This window comes from Argiope bruennichi, chromosome 4 (genome assembly GCF_947563725.1).
Source record: "Argiope bruennichi chromosome 4, qqArgBrue1.1, whole genome shotgun sequence".
Taxonomy (NCBI): domain Eukaryota; kingdom Metazoa; phylum Arthropoda; class Arachnida; order Araneae; family Araneidae; genus Argiope; species Argiope bruennichi.
Window position 1 is genome coordinate 92,501 of NC_079154.1, and position 16,027 is coordinate 108,527.

General features: G+C 26.8%; 1 long non-coding RNA gene across 4 annotated transcripts in view; it reads right to left on the reverse strand.

Moving 5' to 3' along the window:
- Window positions 1-175: 175 nt before the first annotated feature.
- LOC129966102 (uncharacterized) overlaps window positions 176-16,027 on the reverse strand; it is a 45,799-nt gene continuing 29,947 nt past the window's right edge. For all 4 annotated transcript variants that reach the window (XR_008784257.1, XR_008784254.1, XR_008784255.1 and 1 more), the window contains one exon: window positions 176-337. This is a non-coding gene — a long non-coding RNA (uncharacterized LOC129966102). The remainder of the gene's footprint in view (window positions 338-16,027) is intronic.

Genomic DNA, 16,027 nt, shown 5'->3' on the forward strand with positions numbered 1-16,027 from the left:
TTCATACATTAGAAATTTAATTATAATCTCCTGTTCTTCATGTTCTTATATTGTAAAAAATTTTCTGAATTTTTTTAGTTGAATTTAATTTAATAAAACCTACAAATCCATATAATTAAAGTGTTTAATTTTGAAAATAATCTTTATTCATCTAAATAAAATACAAGACATTGGCTCAAATTTAAAATAAAACAAAATAAATTCTGCAAAAAAACAAAAACAAATTAAAGACAGATATAATAATGATAATCTTTCTTAAAAAACATTATTTAAACTTCATTTCCACTTCAAGTTCATTCATTTGAACAAAATTAAAAACTGCTACTTAACTTCAAACCTGAAAAAAAAATAAGAATGAATATTAATAAATGTTATGAAGATAGATATAACAATAGTTATAATAAAATAGTATTAATGGGATTAAAGAAAAAAATTATATAGCATAAAAAGCAAAAAAAATAGGAAATAAATCCAATGATTCCAATGATTAAACCATTTTTTAATTTAAAGTTCAACAATAAAAAAAAAATACAATCAATAAGGATTTCAGAAATAAAGAGAACTTTAAATAAAACAACCACAGAACAGCTTGAAAGGAGATGGGCAGTAAGGACACAGATCACTATATAAAAAAAATTCACATAATAACATAAACTATCATCAAAAACATAAAAACAGAATAATTATATAATGTACTGACCACCAATGTCAGATAGAAACAAAACACATCACAGTAAAGATAAAAATCAAACCACAGGAATGTTATTCCAAACTATTTAATATAAGAACTATTACAAACTATTTTTTATAAGAATTCGTTTACATCATATCAAAAAGGTACTTTCAAAGGCAAATCACGCAAAGACATTGACATATAAAAAGACAAACACATGAACTATATCCTTTAATATAACTAATAGGGTCATCACATTTTACAGATATTAATTCTTTTAAAAAATTTCTAGAACAACAGAAATAAATCAGAGCACATAATACTTAGTTTTCATACTGATTCTTTTGATTCTCAAATTAAAGCCATTAAATGTCTATTACACATATAAACAATACAAGCAACTCAGGAAAAAAGGGGGGCAAAAAGATATTGCAGAAGAAATAAAAATGTCAATGCACGTAAACAATATATATCTACATTCTGAAATCAAACAACTTTAAAGGAAAAACAACAAATTAAACAGTAAAATGTATAACTTTAAACTACAATAATTTGATGCAGAAGAGTATTTCAGAATTACTATACGGAGGAAAAATTATCAATATGACAAAAGAAAAATTGTTACAAAAAATATAGAGAAATCCACAATTCATGTCTATCTATCTATCTATCTATCTATCTAAAGTCTATTCAATGCATAAGCTTAAAAATTCCATTAGGTACAAAGCCACAAACAAAGAATTCAAAACATTCATACAAAATGACATCTATAAATATAGCAATTCAAGGGGAAATGCATATCACTCCCATAAACTTTATTTGGAGATTAAAGGAAAATGCAGCAAAATGAAAAATAATTGATGACTCAAATTACTAAGAATTAATGTGATATCAAAGACAAGGTTAACAAAACAACCAGATTCATTTCTTAGATTTCCAATATCTGAATAATTCTGACTAAAATGAAAAATACTATAAAAAATTGCAAGTCAAAAATAAACAATAAATGGGAAAATAATAAATTTAGATTTAAATAAAAAGAAAATAGCAACAATTTTATATTTATAACAGAAAAAAAAAAGCACACATGTGCAAACAACAGTTATGTTTTTTGCATTTAAAATAAGCATATTAATATTGGCAGACTACTGCTCAATTCAGAATAGAAGAAAAAGAAAAGTACCATGGATCTCAGAATTTAAGAGAAACTATGTTCATTCCAAAATGAAAATAAACCCTTTCATTTTTTAATAATTTCTAAACAAGAAAAATCTTCAAAACATTCCATATTTAAAATTTTCAAATACACAATGAATGTTTTCAATTCACTAGAAAGAACCAAGATAGCATTATCTTTATTAAGGTTCAAAATTATTGTTGAAAGAAATTCATATAAATGGAGCCAATCCATAAATCACACTTAAGTTAAAGTAATTATAAGTAAATCCCATAAACCTCACAAAGAGATAAAGGGAAAATAAGACACATCCATTTTAAACATATTCAATTCTAAAACACAATATCCCTATAACTTTAAAAATTAAAAAAGAGGGGAAAAACATGTCAATAATGACTAATTTTATAAAACTTTTTATAAATTCAGTTCAGAATTAAAATAATACATTCATTTTAGCTTCTTCAAAATTTAAATAATTATTAGGTGAAACAATATAATGATAGTAAAAATTAAAAGGAAATACATGACAAAGCAATACCAAACAAAGCTTAAAAAATGTTTTCAGTTAATATCAGTGAGATGACTGATATACTCACAATGAAAAAACTCAAAAGAATATGATATACAAAATGAAACAGAGAAAATTTCCAATTAAGGAAATAACAGCTTGCATCATAAAAGTGAGTTACTTGAACTTAAAATCAAACAATTAGATATCATGTGTAGCAATTAAAACCAAAGACTTAAACACAAGGGAAAATTTCAAGATTCAGTGTGTCAATATAGAAGAGTCAACATAAAAAAAATAAAGCAAAGAGGTATAAAAATGTAAAAGTGTGGAAAACATGCTTTATGAATAAAAATAAGCATATTAATAATAATCACAAGATCACTAATGATTATTTCAAAAAAGCATAAATGCTTAGACAATACCAAGTAGCAAGACTACAAGTTTTAAGATATATAAAAGTCCCAAAGAAAAAAAAAATCCCATAAATTTCATAAAGAAATAAAGGGACATGTGAATTTTAAAGTAATTTCTACTTAGAGGGAGGCAAGCAAGTTAAGAATGCCTTATAAAAGTTTATCAACTTATACAGAAAATTAGCAGAAAAATCAATAATCCACATAATCCATAAACACACAATTCCAACTTTCAAAATCAATCCCATAAATCACAGAGATTAAGGGAAAACAAAAAACAATTCAAAGTAAATTGATTCAGAATGAATTCGAATTTCAGAGAATATATAAACAGTAACTATACTAACTAAAAAATCAAAATATGAAAAAAGGTTTCATGTTGTTTAAAAATTTATGCAATTCTGATTATGAAGTGTGCTAAGTAGAAAAATACATTGAATAAAGGTTATTCAAAATTCAAAAAAAAAAAAAAAAAAATCCAATTGATAATCAGAAAAACAGAAAAATCAATGCCAAGGGACATTCATATACACACTCAAAAAAGTTCTCAATTGATATTCTGCTGACATGATAAAAGTCAATATACGCATTAACAAAATCATGGTTATAATGAATTGACCATAGAAGTAAGATACCAAAAATAATATAACAAATATAAACTCATGAGCGTAAAAAAACCCCCAAAAAATTCAAGTTCAAATACATTAATTAAAAAAGATTGGCACTCTATCCAAGTCCCACAACAAAAGAAATCAATTTCAAAAGCAGAAATACAAACCAGCAATTTTTCAAAACATGAAAAAAATTCACATCAAATATGTAAAGATAACAACACTGACAGGAGAATAATGTCATTTTTTTTTCTTTCATACATTTAAAATCAACAGATTCTTTGATCAATGTTCAATTAACATAAGCATCATCACAAGAAAGATGACAAATCCAGCAAAAGCAAGAAATTTTTGTATTCAATACTAAGGAGAAAATCCAATAAATCTATTTAAAGGAATTAAAGGGGGAAAAAAAAGGAGGTAAAGTTGTTAATTACCTTTTCTATATTATTACTTCACCAAAACAATAACCAAGCAATTTGTAAAACAGTACTGTTTTACAAAACAGACAAAAAATACCTAACTAAACAGTCACAAGGGACAAATAAGTTCAGTTGTTAAGCATGGAGCAATACATTAAAACAAAGCCTAAAGAAAAAGATGAGATATTATTAGAATGATTTACTCCAAAAATAAATAAATAAACATTTCTGCCAAAATGTCTCACATCTATACGATGCACAGATTTATAAATTCCTTTAGGAACAAAGCCACCAAAACATAACATGCAAAAGGATATCACCTTAAATAGAACAATTCAACAGGAATTGCACATCACTCCCAAAAACCTCACACAAATATTAAGGCGAAAATGAAAGATTTCAAAAATGAAACATGACCGCTGACACTAATTACTTGGAATTAAGGTGATATCAAAGAGAAGGTTAACAAAATAACAATATTCAGTACTTCCATTTCATATGTCTATTAATAAGAAAAAACAAATCAAAAATTGCAAGTCAAAACTGAATATAAAATAAGAAAATAGATTAAGATTTAAATAAAAAGAAAAGAGCAACTATTAAACATTTCTAAAATAGACAATGAAATGAACACACACAGATGATAACCACAATTATATTTTAGACATTTAAACAAAGCATACTATTATTGCTAAACTATTGATCAATTCACAATAGAATAAAAAAGAAAGAATCTTGGAATTTGAAGATTTCATATAAAAGTACAAAAGTAAGTCCCATGCATGTTGGAATTTGAGATAAGAAAAAATGTTCATTCAAATATGAAAATAAATCCTTTTATTCTTTAAAAAGAAATTCTTTTTAAACAAGAAATTATCTTTAAAAAAAATGCAATCAATATATTGAAGTTTAAAATATCCAATGAATGTTTCCCATTTAGTAGATGGAACCAAGATATTATCTTCATTAAGGCTCAAAATAAATGCTCAAAGTTATTCATACAAATGGAGTTTCTCTATAAATCACACTTCATTACATAAAAGATAGGTAAATCCCATAAATCTCTAAGAGATAAAGGGAAAAAAAGACAAATTTCAACAATATTCAATTAGAAAATACAACATAATATCCTCAAAACATTATAAATAAAGAAAGGTGTGTGTGTGTGGGGGGGGGGGGGAAACATGTCAACAATGACTTTCAGGTCAGAATTTAAATACATTCCTTTTAGGTTATTATAAATTCAAATTATTATTAAATGAAGGATTCTAATGATGATAAAAGTCAACAGCAAATTCATGAGCAAAGGAACATCAAACACAGCTTAACAGGATTTTCAAGTTGATATCAGAGAGTTGACTGATATATTAACAAAGAAAAAATTGGAAAGTATATGATGTACAAAATGAAAGTGAGAAAATTTTCAATTATGGGACATAATGGTTTGCATCTTAAAAATAAGTTAAATGAAATTTAAAAAAAAGTTAAACGAAACTTCAATGTTTGACAATTCATTAGACTTAAGGAAAATATAAGGGAAAAAAAACACGCACACACACAAGAAACACTTAAAAGTCAATAATCAAACAATAAGAAATCATTCACAGCAATTAAAATCAAATAATTAAACACAACATAAAGTTTTCAGATTCAATATGTAACTCAACACTCACACAAAATAACAAGTGCATATTAAAAAAAAAAAAAAAAAAAAAAAAACAATGCCAGTCAAGCAAAGGAATTTAAATATGTATAAAAATACAGCATAGTAATGTTCAATGAATGAAAATAAGCATAATGATAATAATCGGCAGACTACATCTTAGTTAAAAAAAGCATACAAACTTAGAAAATACTAAAAAAACAAGACTAAAACTGTTAGTAAATATCAAAAAAGAAAACAACGAAAACAAATCCCATGAATTTCATTAAGAAATGAAGGGAAAAATATTAAATAATGCAAATTACAATGCAATTTCTAATTTAAAATTTTAATTACATGGATGAAACCAAGTTATGATTGCCTTTTTAAATATCCATTTCTATTGAAAACAAGCATAAAAATCGATAATCCACATAAGCACAAAATTCAAAAACAATCCCATAAATCACAGAGATTAAGGGAAAACAAAAAACAATTCAATGTAAATTTAGTCCGAATGAATTTCAATTTCAGAGAATGGATCAAGAGAAACTATACTAACTAATAAATAAAAATATGTAAAAAGGTTTTCAAATTGTTTAAATATTTATGGAATTCTGATTCCAAAGGGAAGCTAAGTAGAAAATCACATTCTATTAAAGTTATTCAATATTCGTAATACAAAATTTAATATAATTGATAATAATAATAAAAACAGACAATTCATTGATCAAGGGACATTTATATATACAATCAAAGAAGTTCTCAATTGATATTCACATGAAATAATAAAAGCCGAAGTCAGATGATATGAGAAAAGTCAATATATGTATTAATACAATCAGGGTTATAATGAATAGGCCATAGAAGTAACATAAAAAAACAATATAACCCATATAAACTTGTGAGTGTAAAAAAAAAAAGTTCAAATACATTATTTAAAAAAAAATTATAACTATCCAAGTCAATGAAAAAAAAAATCAATCAAGAGAAGCAATTAAAAAATGAAATTTTTAAAAATATGAAAAACAATTCACATCGAATATGTCAAGATAACACAACACTGACAAAAGACTAACGTCATTTCTTTCTTTAACACATTTAAAACTCAAGATTCTTCATCAATGATCAATTCACATAAACATCATCGCAAGGAAGATGAAAATTCCAGCAATAGTATGAAATCTTTGTATTCATTATTAAGTATAAAACAAATAAATCTATTTTAAGGAATGACAGGAGACAAAAAAATGGTAAATAGATTTCCTTATTTTCTTTTTAAAATTAATATTTCACCAAATCAATAAGCATGCTATTTTCAAAACAGTACTACTGAACAGTTACTGAATTAATTAATAACATGAAAACCTTTAATAACCTTAATAGGCAAAAAATACCTTACCAATAGACAAATTCATAAGATGCTGTGCATGGAACAATACATTACGACAAAGCCTAAAGAAAACTATTACGTATCATTAGAGTAAGATACACTCAAATTTAATACAAAAATCAAAAGATACAACAAAAGCAGACTGGGTTATATAGTGAAATTTCAGGACAAAACAACATAGATTTAAAAAAAATGCTATTGCAGAAGAATAAATAACAATGTCAATGCATGAAGTCAACATATAACTAGATTCTAATATTAAATAGCCTTACAGCAAAAAAGATTATAATAATGCAAAAGAATAATAAAACTATAAAATGAATCAATTTATACTAAATTCTTTGGATGGTATTTTATAATTATTATACAAAGGAAAAAAAAATCGATATGACAAATGAAAAAATTTTACTCCAATTATAGAGATCCACAGTTTTGCTGAAACGCCTCATGTCATTCTAATGCATAGGCTGACTAATTTCTTTAGGAACAATGCCACATACACAGCATTAAAAAAATTACATGCAAAAGCATATCATCTATAAATATAAGAAAAAACAAAGAATTAAATATTACTCCCATAAACCTCAATCACTCAAGAGATTAAGGGGAAAATGAAGGGTTTCAAAAGTGAAACCAAAAACTGCTGACATTGATAACTAGGAAATACTGGAATAACAAACACAAGGTTCATAAAATGACAATATTCATTGCAAAGATTTTGAATGTCTGAATGAATTTCATAAACATGAGCAAAATCTCAAAGATTACAAGTCAAAAATAAATAAAAAGGGAAAATAATGAATTTGGATTTAAATAAAAAAAAAAAGAGCAACTATTTTACATTTCAAATAGACAATAAATAAAAGCAGACATACAAAAAACTGTTTCATATTAAAAAAAAACACATTAATATTGGCAGACTGCAGCTCCAGTTCACAATAGAGTACGAAGAAAGGGGGTTTCGACAAAGAATGAAAGAAGATTCCACATTGAAAAAAGAAAGTCCCATGAATCTCGGAATTTCAGATAAAAAAATGTTAATTCAAATATGAAAATAAAGCCTTTCACTCTTTATAAAGGAATTCATCTTAAACAAAATTTACCTTAAAAACTTTCCATATATTAAAGTTGAAAAAAGACAATGAATGTTTTCAATTCACTAGATGGAATCAAGAGATAATTATCTTTATTTAAGGTTCAAATTAATATTGAAAGAAATTCATGTAAATGGAGATTCTCCATAAATCAAACTTAAGTAAATTATAAGTAAATCCCATAAATCTCACAAGGAGATAAAGGGAAACAAGACAAATTTCTACAATATTCAATTAAAAAACACGTCTCCAAAACATTAGAATAAACGCTGGAAAAAATAAACATGGAAATTATGACTTATTATAAAGAAACCTATTATAAATTTAGTTTAGAATTTAAATAAATTCATTTTAGGTTATTGAATAATCAAATTATTAATAAGTGATTCAATCTAATGATAGTAAAAATCTACAGCAAATTCATGAGCAAAGGAATATTATACACAGCTTAAAAGATGTTTTCAGTTGATATCAGTGAGATCACTGATAAACTAACAAAGAAACAAAACTGAAAAGCATACGACAAACAAAATTAAACTGTGAAAAATGCCAATTATAGGAAATAATGGTTTACATAGTACAAATAATTTGAATGAAATTAACAAAAATAACAAAACTTAACTTCAATGTTTAACAATTTGTTATACTGAAGGATAAGATTTGGAATAAAACACAGGAATCTTAATAGTCAATAATCAAACAATTAGAAATCATGCATAGCAATTGAAATAAAAGAATTCTACACAAGAGAAACTTTCAAGACTCAATATGTGAATATAAACTAATAAAAAATTTAAAAGATGCATATTTAAATAAAATTGTAAAGCAAAGAGGTTTAAATATGCATTAAAAAGACGGAATAACAATGCTTTATGAATAAAAAAAGCATATTAATAATAATCACCAGACAATTGCTTATTTCAAAAAAGTATAAATACTAAGACTGTACTAAGAAACAGGACTACAATTTTTAAGATATATCAAAGAACGAAAGAAAAAAAATCCCATAAATTTCATAAAGAAATAAAGGGAAATGTGAATTTCAAAGAAATTTCTAATAAAATGGATGCAAACAAGTTATGAATGTCTAATTAAAGTTTATCAACTTCTATAGAAAAGAAGCAGAAAAATCGATAATCCACATAAACACACAATTCACACTTTCAAAATCAATCCCATAAAACTCACAAAGAGATCAAGGGAAAACAAAACACAATTCATTGTAAATTAATTCAGAATGAATTCGAATTTCAGGGATGTCAACAGTAACTATATAAAAAAATCAACCAAAGCATGAAAAAAAATATAAAAGGTTTCTAATATCTTACAAATATTTATGGAATTATGAATTGGAAGAGAAAACCACATTAAAATAAATTTCTTCAATACTCTCACACACACAAAATAATCAATTAATAATCTGATAAACAGACAAATCATTGATCAAGGGACATTTATATATACAATCAAAGAAGCTCTCAGTTGATATTCACATGATATAATAAAAGTCAGATGATATGAGAAAAAAAGTCGAAATATGCATCAATAAAAATCAAGGATATAATGAATGGGCTGTATGAGTAAGGTAACAAAATAATACAGCCAATATAAATTTGGGAGTGAAAAAAGCAAAAGCACTCTAGTCCAAATATGTAATTTCAAAAGATTAGAACTCTGTCCAGAATGAGTTTCAATAAAAATAACACTGAAAGGAAACTAATTTCAGTTTTTTCTTAAAGACATTCAAAATAAAGATTCTGGATAAATGTTCAATTGATATAAGCATCAAAAGATGAAAAATCAAGCAATAGAATAAATTATTAAGAATAAAATCCGAAAAATCTATTTAAAGGCATGACAGCAGACAAAAAAAGGTTGGTAAACATGATAATTTTTTCTAATTAATACTTCATCAAAACAATAATAATGTAATTTGCAAAACAGTATTGCAGTAATTACTAGCAAGAAAGCTTTTAACAAGAAATAAATACCTTACTAAACACTTTACGGGGACAAATACGGAAGCTGTTGCATATGAAAAAATACATAACAACAAAGGTTGAAGAAAACTATTAAATATCATTAGAGTAAGACTTACTCAAATTTAATACAAAATTCAAAAGGTACAGCAAAACAGACTGGATTATAATATTATGAAATTTCAGAACTGCATAAAAATGCACTGAATAAACAGAAAAGCATTTAGGCAATCTAATACTTATGTATAAAGATACAAATATAATAAATTGAATTTTTTTTTTTTAAAAAAAAACGACATTTAGAAAATATTTTACAAACGATTTCAGTTCGTAAATGTTAAAATTTGCAGAAAATATATATAGAAACCAACTGCTTCATATTCTAAGCTCATTCAACAACAACAACAATAAAAAAACCCGAATATTTACAAATTTCAAAATACACTAACACAGAATAAAGAGAGAAAACTGACACAAACTAAGAATGCAGAAAAATAAAAAAGTGGGAAAATGCAAATAAATAACCAAGATTAAATTTCTCCTATCATTCAGATAAAAACATCTATAACAGTTCAGATGGCCTCTAAACATATTCTAAATAAAATGAAGGACTCATCCGTTTTTTTAAAGCGAACAAATTTATCAAGCACACTCAAGAATCATAAATAACAAATTTGAGGTATCACACATATTCCAATTAATAAAAAAATTGACTAAAAAGGTAAAATGTTTTTAAAAAAAAGTAAATAATGAAACGACTTAACACCACAGACGAAAAAGGTTAAAATTTGTACAATTCATATGTTCTAAAAGATATAAAAAAATTTAATTACAGTTTAAAAAAATGACGAACAATACTTACCAGTTAATCTAAACGAAATCCTACAGAAAGCTTTTAATGCGAAAAATTTTTCAGTCACGATATTATACACTGTTATAAACATTAAATATACTAAATTTTTTTTCACAACCATCTACGCTAACAAATACAATATTGAAAGAAAATTCAAGGGAGAATTAAAAGAATCAGGAGAGGAGAATAAAGCCTAAGCCAAGAAACAAAACAGAGAAATAGGGAGCCGGAATGCTATGCTAGAGACTTCCAAAAAGCAAGTCAATGCCGCTTGTTCCACTCTTGGACAGGAAAAAACGAAAAGAACAATATATAATAAAAGAGAAGAGGACAGGTTCTTTCTATGACAATAAGTGCGAAAGGAAAAGGAAAAAATTTTAACTTCAATTTTAAACTATCATAACCTGCAAATAAATGTCTATAACGTGAAAAAGAAATTCAGGAAGAGTTAAAAGAACTAGGAGAGGAGAATAAAGCCTAAGCCAAGAAACAAAACAGAGAAATAGGGAGCCGGAATGCTATGCTAGAGACTTCCAAAAAGCAAGTCAATGCCGCTTGTTCCACTCTTGGACAGGAAAGAAAGAAAAAACAAATATTATATAATAAAAAAGAGAAGAGGACAGGTTTCTTCTTAAAGCACATAAAAGACAACATGGATTCAATAAGAATTTCACTAATTAAACGAAAAAAAAAAAAAAAAAAAAAAAAAATAGAAAATTAAAAATAAAATAAAGGGTAGGAGAGCCTCAAAAAAAAAAAACATTAAATAATGGCGCACAGATATACTAACTACATAAGAGATATTAATAATATTAACGAATATTAACTAATTAATTATTTTAACGAATAATAATAATTACGAACGAATTAATAATATTAACGCATAACCATTCTAAATTAACGAATAAATTTAACAGAATAGTAAAATTTTCATGGATTCGCAAGGATAACAGAACATCTCACGGAACACACACAGCTATTATAGCCACCCTACACTTTACTGACAAGACAGGATCAGAAGAGAATATGAAATTCGCGCGAAAATTGTTTTTGGACACACATGCGCAATGGCTACTTTCTGCAGTTGTACAAAATATTTACCAGTAAATTTGAAGATGAAACAAATATTCAAAATACATTGGTTACATATATATGAACAAAATATAACATAAAAAAAAATCACCAACGGATTTCTGAATGTTTGCGAAAACAGAGAGTCATAAATAACCAAAAGATCATAACCACAACTCATTCCTCCTCCCTCCCTCCCTTTTATGAAGCTAGCATACAACATCATGAAATGCAATCCCTTCCGTTCAAGGACTTTGGGGGAAAGGAGTAATGAAATATTCACTCATCATAAAACATTTCCCCCGCCCGCGAAAAGTTTGAAAAGGTGTTCATAAACAGATAAATCAGTCATTATTCTTTATGCGGATCAGATGAATCCGATGTAACTACGTAACGATAATAGCCGAAGCATCGCATTTGTGTATCTAATACTAATTTAAACTTAAAACAAAAAAGCAACTTACAAAGAAGGCGGCAGATCATTTTAACACCCTGCAGGGGAATGAATTTACAAATGCAAAGAAACAAATGCACGAAATTTGATACTTTTCTTCATCTTTTTCAAGATGACAATGGATTCTAACTATCTCCTAGAAGTCTACAATAATCTGAATCTAAACACTTTTTGCTGGAGCATTAAGTTAATGAACATAATGAAAGTAACAGAATTAACATAATTCAGGAGCTACTATGCAAAATGCATGTCCTTCCAGATGCATTGGTTTGCCGAGGAGGGGAGAATAGAGGGAGGAGGTGAGATAAGAAGGACGTAAATATTTCCCATAAAAACTTAATAAGTGACAAAAAAAAAAAACGTAAAAAAAAATGTAAGTAAAGATTGATTTGTGGAATACAAACGATGCAGGCTATAAACGGAGAAGAAAATAAGAAATATCAAAACTCGTTGACTTATAAATAGGATTATACCTTGATTTTATATATGAAGAATCAGCAGCCCCTTTTGCAAATTATGCTCATTTCAACTCACCAAAAATTAATTCCATGGAATGAAATGACAAAGTGAATGATGAGACTAAAATCAATTGATTTTCGCGGACGAAAACAAAATATTTTAATGGCCAAAAATTCGAAATCAAATAGTATTTCACATAAAAAAAAGAAAGAGGTAGAAGATGAAATACAGTACGAACTCTTAACCTAAAATGCAATTTTGGGAGAAATTCATAAATATATTTATTCATAATTGCGCATGAAAATACTACATCTCAAAAACGCAAATAGCTAAAAAACGGAAATTCAAGTTATGGTTTTATAAAAAAACTTTTGAGTCCCCCCCCCTCCCCCTAAGTATACAAAAAAAAAAAAAAAAAAAAAAAAACATGCCCAGTAAACAATTAAGACATTTTAATTTTCAGTTAAATGGTGTTCCATAAAAGCCGGTCATCTTCACTGTATTAGATATTAAACCTCCAGCTGCGTTATCACGCGATTTCAGTGAGTTGGCAATCAGTCCATTTTCTATTGCATCTCCTATTTTTCGTAATTTTGCGTGTTTATTTTTACGATCACAGATTTTTATTAAATCAATATTATTATCGTATAACATACAGTATCAGTTCACTTTGCTTGAAAAATATTTCAACATTTGCAAACATCGCATCTAAATAGTTATTTAAGAAAATGACGCAGTCTGATGATTAATAATTTCTGAAAGAAAATATAAATTTAAAAATGCGTTGATAAAACTATACTTTCATTGTATAAATAAAAACACATTAATTCCAAAACAAAAAATTATAAGCGGACAGACCGATTCGATTTCATATTCCACCAACATCACATTATTGAGTGCGGAAAACAAGAGGATTTCACCCTTCTCCTCATTGAGGCAGGAGTGAAAAGATTCAATTCTCTACTCGCAGAACACACTCAGAAGAACAATCAGGGCAGATGCACTGCACCCGCTTCTGCAACCTGAAGAGCCCATGTCCAACAAAAAAATGGTAACCTGCGACTTATCTTCTCCTCCCCTCTACTCCTTTTATCATTTTATTTAAAACACAAATGTATAGAACAAGGAATTAACGTCGCTAGAGTGTGCTTTCATTTGACCCTGCAATCTGAATTCTACTTCGAAAAAGATAATGCTATTGCGAGAGGATGCGGCAAACACGGAGTCGTAAACCTTGCCATATGGTCAGTAACTATCTAACTGATTCGTTTCGGCGGTAACTGAAAACCTTATACGACAATTCCCTCAACCATTTCCGAATGATTGTGGTGAATTATTATCCATAATGAGAAAAGTTTTAAGGACAATATAATACAAAAATAATTTAGAAGCACGCATAAACGAAGAAAGTGTTAAAATTTTTTATTTTCGAAATTGTAATGCATTGGACCACAAGTACTGCGAAAGTTATACTTCTGCACTATAAAATCATTCATGAATCATTCAAATATCATGAAAGTAACACATCAAAATAGACACATCTTTCAACAAATTTAAATTTTGCAGTTTTGATTAATTTTATTCATAAACAAATATTTTAAAACCCATAAAGAGTTTTTTTTCATTCACTTCAGTCGCTATGGAAGGAGATGGTTGATTCTGGTGATAATACTATGAAGCTTTAATCTACATTGTCCTGATAACAATTCAGAATATCTATTAAAAACATTTCTCTTTTGATTACATCTCTACAGCCATCAAAAATTGATAATACGCATGACAGAGAAAAAAATGACCTGATAAAGGAATTATTATATTTTTTTATCTTATGGATCAAAATTCTGTATAAAAATTTATTAAATCAATGACAGTAAACAACAATAAAGTTACTGAAAATAAAGGCAAGTTGGTATTTTGGGGTAGCTGCAGTAAAGAGTCAAGTGATGAGAAATCCCAATTACATAAAACCATCATACTCCCCCCCCCCCGCCCGTTGAAAAACAATAATAAAAATAACAGCAAAAAAAAGTTCACATTTTTAACTTTTCAGTAATTAACTCCAAGCACTTTCAAATAATTAACATTAGAAAATTTTTCCTACAGATAAATATCAAAAGTAGTTTCAAAATTTTTAGCTTTGGAAGGAACATTTAATATTCAAAGAAATCCACAATGCTTACAGAGTCAGAAAAAAAATCCATTATGGACTTGCATCTAAGAAATAGAAAAGGGGGGGGGGGGAAGCATGCATTTAGATATTGCAACTTGATAATGCAGAAAACACATGTAAACTACATTTTAATAAAAAAAATGGATATATGTCAATTGACAAACAATGAGGAAAAGTTATAAATAATGTCTGCACAATAAAGTTGCTAAACTATTTGATATAATATTAACTCACTGTTATAAAAAGTGAGTTCATTTATTACTGTCATTTCAAATTAGAATGTTATTTGATTTGCACTTTCATTCATAATATTTTAAATTGGACTCTCAATTTAAACTCACAATGACTTCAAATTCAATGCAAATTATTGACAAGAAGCACTACATAAAATAATAAATCAGTAGTAAACACAGTATAAATAAAACAAGTTTCAGCCGTCACCTCTTTCCCATTCTCAAATGATTTCAACTGTATTTGCATTTTGTAAACAAATTTAAAATGAAGTTTTTTTTGGCATTAAAAAATTTGTAACTAACAATATCTGTTCCATATATTTGATATTTCAATGACATTATCTAAAATTTTTCTTTGTCATTTTCAGTAACTGATACTAAATTAATGTTAAATTAAATAACTATGAAATAAATATAAATTACTAATATAGTTACAGATTAACTTTATAAAACAGGGGATTGAGGGAGTTGTGCATTAATAACATCTATCCTTTTCACAAATCAACAATGCCATAAAAAGGTAAAAATTGCCAGTATGAAAACACAAACAGATGACATATAATTAAAGTTAAATGTAAAATATTATCTCATTATAATTATATTTCAATACACATGATTTTGGAGCAATTGAAGGTATCATAAACAATGAAAAATATTCACTAAAGTAAAAAGATTAAAGAACACTATTAATACATGTATAGCTTATTTTAATTTTATATATTCAGTGCAAACAGAAGGTGAAAGTTACTAAATATTTAAAAAATATTAATTAACACTTTCTAACTTACACTTTTTCACATTCTTAGGTTAAGGCATTCAACTGCTTTATATTGAAATACTATATATGCATTTTAACAAAAGTTATGACTGAA